This window comes from Brienomyrus brachyistius, chromosome 18 (genome assembly GCF_023856365.1).
Source record: "Brienomyrus brachyistius isolate T26 chromosome 18, BBRACH_0.4, whole genome shotgun sequence".
NCBI lineage: Eukaryota > Metazoa > Chordata > Actinopteri > Osteoglossiformes > Mormyridae > Brienomyrus > Brienomyrus brachyistius.
Window position 1 is genome coordinate 6,309,153 of NC_064550.1, and position 9,401 is coordinate 6,318,553.

A 9,401-nucleotide genomic window follows, 5' to 3' on the forward strand; every position below is an offset into this window, starting at 1 on the left:
CTAGCATGCAATATCAGAGTTTTACCAGACTTGTTAGTCTCTTTGCTTTCTTTATAGTTTGCCTCTCAAAAAAAGAATATCGCTGTGAATCAACTAAAACAATTTTGCACTAAAATACTTTGTCTTTCTTCTTTCTTTGTCTCTGGGAAAAAACACTCTTGCGCCAAAACTGCTAAAACAACAACAAATTTGCGTGTGGTATACATGGCACAAAAAACGCAGCGCCATGCACTTCTACAGCATCGCAGACGGAATGCTTTCCGGGCGTGTCGTAGCTGGGGTGTAGCACGTCGAGGGGAGATTTCATAGCGCCGGATGGGTCCCCAGTAGCACCTTTTGGTGCACCGTGCTGGGGGGGAAGACTCCGGCACTCTTTCACGTTGCCAGCACTCACATCAAGCAAAGGGGACCAGCAAGGAACGCCATACTGGCAGCAAGAAGCACAGCCTGAATGGCACTCAGGAGAAAAAGCGCAGGGGGCACCAGGATTTAAACCTAGGACCTCTTGATCTGCAGTCAAATGCTCTACCACTGAGCTATACCCCCCGCAGGCAGAGCAAAGGAGATGAGGTGGAAACACAAGCCACTTTGACACACTCTGTGGCTACTCTTTATGCAGCATTAAGCTGTAACCCAGTCATGAAAAAAAAAGCGACTTCTCCTTTAAGACACAGGGCAGTGCTGTACGGCACATAGGCGAAATGTGCCCTGAAGACGGAAGGCTTTGCCAGGTCTGACCTGAAGGGGCACCTGTGAGTATTTCTGTATGACAGGGCGCAAAGCACTGCCATGGGGGATCCCTGGTGGTCTAGTGGTCAGGATTTGGCGCTCTCACTGCCACGGCCCGGGTTCGATTCCCGGTCAGGGAAGTCCGGGGGTCTTTCTGGGCTTCTTTTTTTTTTTTTTTTTTTTTGTCTCTCCCTGCACTTCCCATTGTGACCCTTACGGCCAGCTTCTGACTTCCGGGACCTGAACGAGGCCCTCACAGCATTCCCAGTGCAGTCGCGCCCTCAGCTACCTTCTCACCCTTCTGTTTTTCACTCCTGGCCAATATAATGAGCAGCAGGGCATTTTCAAGTGAGCTGCACGACAGCACGGACATCCACTTGCATGGGAGAACACAGCGCATTCACCACGCAGGCCACGGGTCCTATCTGGCCTCTCACAAGAAGGCAGAGTGAGTCACGATCAAGTTTTATTGACGGCGTGACTCTTCATGTTCACGTCTCGGTGGGCGATGGGCTTCTAAGCGCCAAGAAGACAGCGCCCAGCGTGGGGCTCGAACCCACGACCCTGAGATTAAGAGTCTCATGCTCTACCGACTGAGCTAGCCAGGCCAACACACAGATGTCGGGGCTTCTGGACCGGCAACTTTCTGAACCGTTTCTTCTCTGCGAAGTGCCTTCTGACTCCGAACCCCATAAAGCACAGCTGTGCTCATGTACTCGCTGTCTCCGTGGCGCAATCGGTTAGCGCGCTCGGCTGTTAACCGAGAGGTTGGTGGTTCAAACCCACCCGGGGACGTGCTCTCTTTTTCCTCTCTGACTTGAAGCGGATGATCTCTCCATCAGTCTCCCTTTATGGTGCGTTGCACTATTTCTCTATTATCCTAGCATGCAATATCAGAGTTTTACCAGACTTGTTAGTCTCTTTGCTTTCTTTATAGGTTGCCTCTCGAAAAAAGAATATCGCTGTGAATCAACTAAAACAATTTTGCACTAAAATACTTTGTCTTTCTTCTTTCTTTGTCTCTGGGAAAAAACACTCTTGCGCCAAAACTGCTAAAACAACAACAAATTTGCGTGTGGTATACATGGCACAAAAAACGCAGCGCCATGCACTTCTACAGCATCGCAGACGGAATGCTTTCCGGGCGTGTCGTAGCTGGGGTGTAGCACGTCGAGGGGAGATTTCATAGCGCCGGATGGGTCCCCAGTAGCACCTTTTGGTGCACCGTGCTGGGGGGGAAGACTCTGGCACTCTTTCACGTTGCCAGCACTCACATCAAGCAAAGGGGACCAGCAAGGAACGCCATACTGGCAGCAAGAAGCACAGCCTGAATGGCACTCAGGAGAACCAGCGCAGGGGGCACCAGGATTTGAACCTAGGACCTCTTGATCTGCAGTCAAATGCTCTACCACTGAGCTATACCCCCCGCAGGCAGAGCAAAGGAGATGAGGTGGAAACACAAGCCACTTTGACACACTCTGTGGCTACTCTTTATGCAGCATTAAGCTGTAACCCAGTCATGAAAAAAAAAGCGACTTCTCCTTTAAGACACAGGGCAGTGCTGTACGGCACATAGGCGAAATGTGCCCTGAAGATGGAAGGCTTTGCCAGGTCTGACCTGAAGGGGCACCTGTGAGTATTTCTGTATGACAGGGCGCAAAGCACTGCCATGGGGGATCCCTGGTGGTCTAGTGGTCAGGATTTGGCGCTCTCACCGCCACGGCCCGGGTTCGATTCCCGGTCAGGGAAGTCCGGGGGTCTTTCTGGGCTTCTTTTTTTTTTTTTTTTTTTTTTGTCTCTCCCTGCACTTCCCATTGTGACCCTTACGGCCAGCTTCTGACTTCCGGGACCTGAACGAGGCCCTCACAGCATTCCCAGTGCAGTCGCGCCCTCAGCTACCTTCTCACCCTTCTGTTTTTCACTCCTGGCCAATATAATGAGCAGCAGGGCATTTTCAAGTGAGCTGCACGACAACTAGCACGGACATCCACTTGCATGGGAGAACACAGCGCATTCACCACGCAGGCCACGGGTCCTATCTGGCCTCTCACAAGAAGGCAGAGTGAGTCACGATCAAGTTTTATTGACGGCGTGACTCTTCATGTTCACGTCTCGGAGGGCGATGGGCTTCTAAGCGCCAAGAAGACAGCGCCCAGCGTGGGGCTCAAACCCACGACCCTGAGATTAAGAGTCTCATGCTCTACCGACTGAGCTAGCCGGGCCAACACACAGATGTCAGGGCTTCTGGACCGGCAACTTTCTGAACCGGTTCTTCTCTGCGAAGTGCCTTCTGACTCCGAACCCCATAAAGCACAGCTGTGCTCATGTACTCGCTGTCTCCGTGGCGCAATCGGTTAGCGCACTCGGCTGTTAACCGAGAGGTTGGTGGTTCAAACCCACCCGGGGACGTGCTCTCTTTTTCCTCTCTGACTTGAAGCGGATGATCTCTCCATCAGTCTCCCTTTATGGTGCGTTGCATTATTTCTCTATTATCCTAGCATGCAATATCAGAGTTTTACCAGACTTGTTAGTCTCTTTGCTTTCTTTATAGTTTGCCTCTCGAAAAAAGAATATCGCTGTGAATCAACTAAAACAATTTTGCACTAAAATACTTTGTCTTTCTTCTTTCTTTGTCTCTGGGAAAAAACACTCTTGCGCCAAAACTGCTAAAACAACAACAAATTTGCGTGTGGTATACATGGCACAAAAAACGCAGCGCCATGCACTTCTACAGCATCGCAGACGGAATGCTTTCCGGGCGTGTCGTAGCTGGGGTGTAGCACGTCGAGGGGAGATTTCATAGCGCCGGATGGGTCCCCAGTAGCACCTTTTGGTGCACCGTGCTGGGGGGGAAGACTCTGGCACTCTTTCACGTTGCCAGCACTCACATCAAGCAAAGGGGACCAGCAAGGAACGCCATACTGGCAGCAAGAAGCACAGCCTGAACGGCACTCAGGAGAACCAGCGCAGGGGGCACCAGGATTTGAACCTAGGACCTCTTGATCTGCAGTCAAATGCTCTACCACTGAGCTATACCCCCGCAGGCAGAGCAAAGGAGATGAGGTGGAAACACAAGCCACTTTGACACACTCTGTGGCTACTCTTTATGCAGCATTAAGCTGTAACCCAGTCATGAAAAAAAAAGCGACTTCTCCTTTAAGACACAGGGCAGTGCTGTACGGCACATAGGCGAAATGTGCCCTGAAGACGGAAGGCTTTGCCAGGTCTGACCTGAAGGGGCACCTGTGAGTATTTCTGTATGACAGGGCGCAAAGCACTGTCATGGGGGATCCCTGGTGGTCTAGTGGTCAGGATTTGGCGCTCTCACTGCCACGGCCCGGGTTCGATTCCCGGTCAGGGAAGTCCGGGGGTCTTTCTGGGCTTCTTTTTTTTTTTTTTTTTTTTTTTTTGATCTCTCCCTGCACTTCCCATTGTGACCCTTACGGCCAGCTTCTGACTTCCGGGACCTGAACGAGGCCCTCACAGCATTCCCAGTGCAGTCGCGCCCTCAGCTACCTTCTCACCCTTCTGTTTTTCACTCCTGGCCAATATAATGAGCAGCAGGGCATTTTCAAGTGAGCTGCACGACAGCACGGACATCCACTTGCATGGGAGAACACAGCGCATTCACCACGCAGGCCACGGGTCCTATCTGGCCTCTCACAAGAAGGCAGAGTGAGTCACGATCAAGTTTTATTGACGGCGTGACTCTTCATGTTCACGTCTCGGAGGGCGATGGGCTTCTAAGCGTCAAGAAGACAGCGCCCAGCGTGGGGCTCGAACCCACGACCCTGAGATTAAGAGTCTCATGCTCTACCGACTGAGCTAGCCGGGCCAACACACAGATGTCGGGGCTTCTGGACCGGCAACTTTCTGAACCGGTTCTTCTCTGCGAAGTGCCTTCTGACTCCGAACCCCATAAAGCACAGCTGTGCTCATGTACTCGCTGTCTCCGTGGCGCAATCGGTTAGCGCGCTCGGCTGTTAACCGAGAGGTTGGTGGTTCAAACCCACCCGGGGACGTGCTCTCTTTTTCCTCTCTGACTTGAAGCGGATGATCTCTCCATCAGTCTCCCTTTATGGTGCGTTGCACTATTTCTCTATTATCCTAGCATGCAATATCAGAGTTTTACCAGACTTGTTAGTCTCTTTGCTTTCTTTATAGTTTGCCTCTCAAAAAAAGAATATCGCTGTGAATCAACTAAAACAATTTTGCACTAAAATACTTTGTCTTTCTTCTTTCTTTGTCTCTGGGAAAAAACACTCTTGCGCCAAAACTGCTAAAACAACAACAAATTTGCGTGTGGTATACATGGCACAAAAAACGCAGCGCCATGCACTTCTACAGCATCGCAGACGGAATGCTTTCCGGGCGTGTCGTAGCTGGGGTGTAGCACGTCGAGGGGAGATTTCATAGCGCCGGATGGGTCCCCAGTAGCACCTTTTGGTGCACCGTGCTGGGGGGGAAGACTCTGGCACTCTTTCACGTTGCCAGCACTCACATCAAGCAAAGGGGACCAGCAAGGAACGCCATACTGGCAGCAAGAAGCACAGCCTGAACGGCACTCAGGAGAACCAGCGCAGGGGGCACCAGGATTTGAACCTAGGACCTCTTGATCTGCAGTCAAATGCTCTACCACTGAGCTATACCCCCGCAGGCAGAGCAAAGGAGATGAGGTGGAAACACAAGCCACTTTGACACACTCTGTGGCTACTCTTTATGCAGCATTAAGCTGTAACCCAGTCATGAAAAAAAAAGCGACTTCTCCTTTAAGACACAGGGCAGTGCTGTACGGCACATAGGCGAAATGTGCCCTGAAGACGGAAGGCTTTGCCAGGTCTGACCTGAAGGGGCACCTGTGAGTATTTCTGTATGACAGGGCGCAAAGCACTGTCATGGGGGATCCCTGGTGGTCTAGTGGTCAGGATTTGGCGCTCTCACCGCCACGGCCCGGGTTCGATTCCCGGTCAGGGAAGTCCGGGGGTCTTTCTGGGCTTCTTTTTTTTTTTTTTTTTTGTCTCTCCCTGCACTTCCCATTGTGACCCTTACGGCCAGCTTCTGACTTCCGGGACCTGAACGAGGCCCTCACAGCATTCCCAGTGCAGTCGCGCCCTCAGCTACCTTCTCACCCTTCTGTTTTTCACTCCTGGCCAATATAATGAGCAGCAGGGCATTTTCAAGTGAGCTGCACGACAACTAGCACGGACATCCACTTGCATGGGAGAACACAGCGCATTCACCACGCAGGCCACGGGTCCTATCTGGCCTCTCACAAGAAGGCAGAGTGAGTCACGATCAAGTTTTATTGACGGCGTGACTCTTCATGTTCACGTCTCGGAGGGCGATGGGCTTCTAAGCGCCAAGAAGACAGCGCCCAGCGTGGGGCTCAAACCCACGACCCTGAGATTAAGAGTCTCATGCTCTACCGACTGAGCTAGCCGGGCCAACACACAGATGTCAGGGCTTCTGGACCGGCAACTTTCTGAACCGGTTCTTCTCTGCGAAGTGCCTTCTGACTCCGAACCCCATAAAGCACAGCTGTGCTCATGTACTCGCTGTCTCCGTGGCGCAATCGGTTAGCGCACTCGGCTGTTAACCGAGAGGTTGGTGGTTCAAACCCACCCGGGGACGTGCTCTCTTTTTCCTCTCTGACTTGAAGCGGATGATCTCTCCATCAGTCTCCCTTTATGGTGCGTTGCATTATTTCTCTATTATCCTAGCATGCAATATCAGAGTTTTACCAGACTTGTTAGTCTCTTTGCTTTCTTTATAGTTTGCCTCTCGAAAAAAGAATATCGCTGTGAATCAACTAAAACAATTTTGCACTAAAATACTTTGTCTTTCTTCTTTCTTTGTCTCTGGGAAAAAACACTCTTGCGCCAAAACTGCTAAAACAACAACAAATTTGCGTGTGGTATACATGGCACAAAAAACGCAGCGCCATGCACTTCTACAGCATCGCAGACGGAATGCTTTCCGGGCGTGTCGTAGCTGGGGTGTAGCACGTCGAGGGGAGATTTCATAGCGCCGGATGGGTCCCCAGTAGCACCTTTTGGTGCACCGTGCTGGGGGGGAAGACTCTGGCACTCTTTCACGTTGCCAGCACTCACATCAAGCAAAGGGGACCAGCAAGGAACGCCATACTGGCAGCAAGAAGCACAGCCTGAACGGCACTCAGGAGAACCAGCGCAGGGGGCACCAGGATTTGAACCTAGGACCTCTTGATCTGCAGTCAAATGCTCTACCACTGAGCTATACCCCCGCAGGCAGAGCAAAGGAGATGAGGTGGAAACACAAGCCACTTTGACACACTCTGTGGCTACTCTTTATGCAGCATTAAGCTGTAACCCAGTCATGAAAAAAAAAGCGACTTCTCCTTTAAGACACAGGGCAGTGCTGTACGGCACATAGGCGAAATGTGCCCTGAAGACGGAAGGCTTTGCCAGGTCTGACCTGAAGGGGCACCTGTGAGTATTTCTGTATGACAGGGCGCAAAGCACTGTCATGGGGGATCCCTGGTGGTCTAGTGGTCAGGATTTGGCGCTCTCACTGCCACGGCCCGGGTTCGATTCCCGGTCAGGGAAGTCCGGGGGTCTTTCTGGGCTTCTTTTTTTTTTTTTTTTTTTTTTTTTTGATCTCTCCCTGCACTTCCCATTGTGACCCTTACGGCCAGCTTCTGACTTCCGGGACCTGAACGAGGCCCTCACAGCATTCCCAGTGCAGTCGCGCCCTCAGCTACCTTCTCACCCTTCTGTTTTTCACTCCTGGCCAATATAATGAGCAGCAGGGCATTTTCAAGTGAGCTGCACGACAGCACGGACATCCACTTGCATGGGAGAACACAGCGCATTCACCACGCAGGCCACGGGTCCTATCTGGCCTCTCACAAGAAGGCAGAGTGAGTCACGATCAAGTTTTATTGACGGCGTGACTCTTCATGTTCACGTCTCGGAGGGCGATGGGCTTCTAAGCGTCAAGAAGACAGCGCCCAGCGTGGGGCTCGAACCCACGACCCTGAGATTAAGAGTCTCATGCTCTACCGACTGAGCTAGCCGGGCCAACACACAGATGTCGGGGCTTCTGGACCGGCAACTTTCTGAACCGGTTCTTCTCTGCGAAGTGCCTTCTGACTCCGAACCCCATAAAGCACAGCTGTGCTCATGTACTCGCTGTCTCCGTGGCGCAATCGGTTAGCGCGCTCGGCTGTTAACCGAGAGGTTGGTGGTTCAAACCCACCCGGGGACGTGCTCTCTTTTTCCTCTCTGACTTGAAGCGGATGATCTCTCCATCAGTCTCCCTTTATGGTGCGTTGCACTATTTCTCTATTATCCTAGCATGCAATATCAGAGTTTTACCAGACTTGTTAGTCTCTTTGCTTTCTTTATAGTTTGCCTCTCAAAAAAAGAATATCGCTGTGAATCAACTAAAACAATTTTGCACTAAAATACTTTGTCTTTCTTCTTTCTTTGTCTCTGGGAAAAAACACTCTTGCGCCAAAACTGCTAAAACAACAACAAATTTGCGTGTGGTATACATGGCACAAAAAACGCAGCGCCATGCACTTCTACAGCATCGCAGACGGAATGCTTTCCGGGCGTGTCGTAGCTGGGGTGTAGCACGTCGAGGGGAGATTTCATAGCGCCGGATGGGTCCCCAGTAGCACCTTTTGGTGCACCGTGCTGGGGGGGAAGACTCTGGCACTCTTTCACGTTGCCAGCACTCACATCAAGCAAAGGGGACCAGCAAGGAACGCCATACTGGCAGCAAGAAGCACAGCCTGAACGGCACTCAGGAGAACCAGCGCAGGGGGCACCAGGATTTGAACCTAGGACCTCTTGATCTGCAGTCAAATGCTCTACCACTGAGCTATACCCCCGCAGGCAGAGCAAAGGAGATGAGGTGGAAACACAAGCCACTTTGACACACTCTGTGGCTACTCTTTATGCAGCATTAAGCTGTAACCCAGTCATGAAAAAAAAAGCGACTTCTCCTTTAAGACACAGGGCAGTGCTGTACGGCACATAGGCGAAATGTGCCCTGAAGACGGAAGGCTTTGCCAGGTCTGACCTGAAGGGGCACCTGTGAGTATTTCTGTATGACAGGGCGCAAAGCACTGTCATGGGGGATCCCTGGTGGTCTAGTGGTCAGGATTTGGCGCTCTCACCGCCACGGCCCGGGTTCGATTCCCGGTCAGGGAAGTCCGGGGGTCTTTCTGGGCTTCTTTTTTTTTTTTTTTTTTTTTTTTTGATCTCTCCCTGCACTTCCCATTGTGACCCTTACGGCCAGCTTCTGACTTCCGGGACCTGAACGAGGCCCTCACAGCATTCCCAGTGCAGTCGCGCCCTCAGCTACCTTCTCACCCTTCTGTTTTTCACTCCTGGCCAATATAATGAGCAGCAGGGCATTTTCAAGTGAGCTGCACGACAGCACGGACATCCACTTGCATGGGAGAACACAGCGCATTCACCACGCAGGCCACGGGTCCTATCTGGCCTCTCACAAGAAGGCAGAGTGAGTCACGATCAAGTTTTATTGACGGCGTGACTCTTCATGTTCACGTCTCGGAGGGCGATGGGCTTCTAAGCGCCAAGAAGACAGCGCCCAGCGTGGGGCTCGAACCCACGACCCTGAGATTAAGAGTCTCATGCTCTACCGACTGAGCTAGCCGGGCC

General features: G+C 51.8%; 20 non-coding genes across 20 annotated transcripts; 8 read left to right on the forward strand and 12 right to left on the reverse strand.

Annotated features, from left to right (window-relative positions):
• Positions 1-474: 474 nt before the first annotated feature.
• trnac-gca (transfer RNA cysteine (anticodon GCA)) lies at positions 475-546 on the reverse strand. Its single transcript has one exon. It is a non-coding gene; the product is annotated as a tRNA-Cys (tRNA).
• Positions 547-1,264: 718 nt separating this feature from the next.
• trnak-cuu (transfer RNA lysine (anticodon CUU)) lies at positions 1,265-1,337 on the reverse strand. Its single transcript has one exon. It is a non-coding gene; the product is annotated as a tRNA-Lys (tRNA).
• Positions 1,338-1,450: 113 nt separating this feature from the next.
• trnan-guu (transfer RNA asparagine (anticodon GUU)) lies at positions 1,451-1,524 on the forward strand. Its single transcript has one exon. It is a non-coding gene; the product is annotated as a tRNA-Asn (tRNA).
• Positions 1,525-2,083: 559 nt separating this feature from the next.
• trnac-gca (transfer RNA cysteine (anticodon GCA)) lies at positions 2,084-2,155 on the reverse strand. The gene has a single exon. It is a non-coding gene; the product is annotated as a tRNA-Cys (tRNA).
• Positions 2,156-2,406: 251 nt separating this feature from the next.
• On the forward strand, positions 2,407-2,478 carry trnae-cuc (transfer RNA glutamic acid (anticodon CUC)). The gene has a single exon. It is a non-coding gene; the product is annotated as a tRNA-Glu (tRNA).
• A 400-nt stretch (positions 2,479-2,878) lies between these two features.
• On the reverse strand, positions 2,879-2,951 carry trnak-cuu (transfer RNA lysine (anticodon CUU)). The gene has a single exon. It is a non-coding gene; the product is annotated as a tRNA-Lys (tRNA).
• A 113-nt stretch (positions 2,952-3,064) lies between these two features.
• On the forward strand, positions 3,065-3,138 carry trnan-guu (transfer RNA asparagine (anticodon GUU)). Its single transcript has one exon. It is a non-coding gene; the product is annotated as a tRNA-Asn (tRNA).
• Positions 3,139-3,697: 559 nt separating this feature from the next.
• Positions 3,698-3,769, reverse strand: trnac-gca (transfer RNA cysteine (anticodon GCA)). The gene has a single exon. It is a non-coding gene; the product is annotated as a tRNA-Cys (tRNA).
• Positions 3,770-4,491: 722 nt separating this feature from the next.
• trnak-cuu (transfer RNA lysine (anticodon CUU)) lies at positions 4,492-4,564 on the reverse strand. The gene has a single exon. It is a non-coding gene; the product is annotated as a tRNA-Lys (tRNA).
• A 113-nt stretch (positions 4,565-4,677) lies between these two features.
• Positions 4,678-4,751, forward strand: trnan-guu (transfer RNA asparagine (anticodon GUU)). The gene has a single exon. It is a non-coding gene; the product is annotated as a tRNA-Asn (tRNA).
• A 559-nt stretch (positions 4,752-5,310) lies between these two features.
• Positions 5,311-5,382, reverse strand: trnac-gca (transfer RNA cysteine (anticodon GCA)). Its single transcript has one exon. It is a non-coding gene; the product is annotated as a tRNA-Cys (tRNA).
• Positions 5,383-5,632: 250 nt separating this feature from the next.
• On the forward strand, positions 5,633-5,704 carry trnae-cuc (transfer RNA glutamic acid (anticodon CUC)). Its single transcript has one exon. It is a non-coding gene; the product is annotated as a tRNA-Glu (tRNA).
• A 396-nt stretch (positions 5,705-6,100) lies between these two features.
• On the reverse strand, positions 6,101-6,173 carry trnak-cuu (transfer RNA lysine (anticodon CUU)). Its single transcript has one exon. It is a non-coding gene; the product is annotated as a tRNA-Lys (tRNA).
• A 113-nt stretch (positions 6,174-6,286) lies between these two features.
• Positions 6,287-6,360, forward strand: trnan-guu (transfer RNA asparagine (anticodon GUU)). The gene has a single exon. It is a non-coding gene; the product is annotated as a tRNA-Asn (tRNA).
• A 559-nt stretch (positions 6,361-6,919) lies between these two features.
• trnac-gca (transfer RNA cysteine (anticodon GCA)) lies at positions 6,920-6,991 on the reverse strand. The gene has a single exon. It is a non-coding gene; the product is annotated as a tRNA-Cys (tRNA).
• Positions 6,992-7,714: 723 nt separating this feature from the next.
• On the reverse strand, positions 7,715-7,787 carry trnak-cuu (transfer RNA lysine (anticodon CUU)). The gene has a single exon. It is a non-coding gene; the product is annotated as a tRNA-Lys (tRNA).
• A 113-nt stretch (positions 7,788-7,900) lies between these two features.
• Positions 7,901-7,974, forward strand: trnan-guu (transfer RNA asparagine (anticodon GUU)). The gene has a single exon. It is a non-coding gene; the product is annotated as a tRNA-Asn (tRNA).
• A 559-nt stretch (positions 7,975-8,533) lies between these two features.
• Positions 8,534-8,605, reverse strand: trnac-gca (transfer RNA cysteine (anticodon GCA)). The gene has a single exon. It is a non-coding gene; the product is annotated as a tRNA-Cys (tRNA).
• Positions 8,606-8,855: 250 nt separating this feature from the next.
• Positions 8,856-8,927, forward strand: trnae-cuc (transfer RNA glutamic acid (anticodon CUC)). The gene has a single exon. It is a non-coding gene; the product is annotated as a tRNA-Glu (tRNA).
• Positions 8,928-9,327: 400 nt separating this feature from the next.
• trnak-cuu (transfer RNA lysine (anticodon CUU)) lies at positions 9,328-9,400 on the reverse strand. The gene has a single exon. It is a non-coding gene; the product is annotated as a tRNA-Lys (tRNA).
• Position 9,401: the final 1 nt, after the last annotated feature.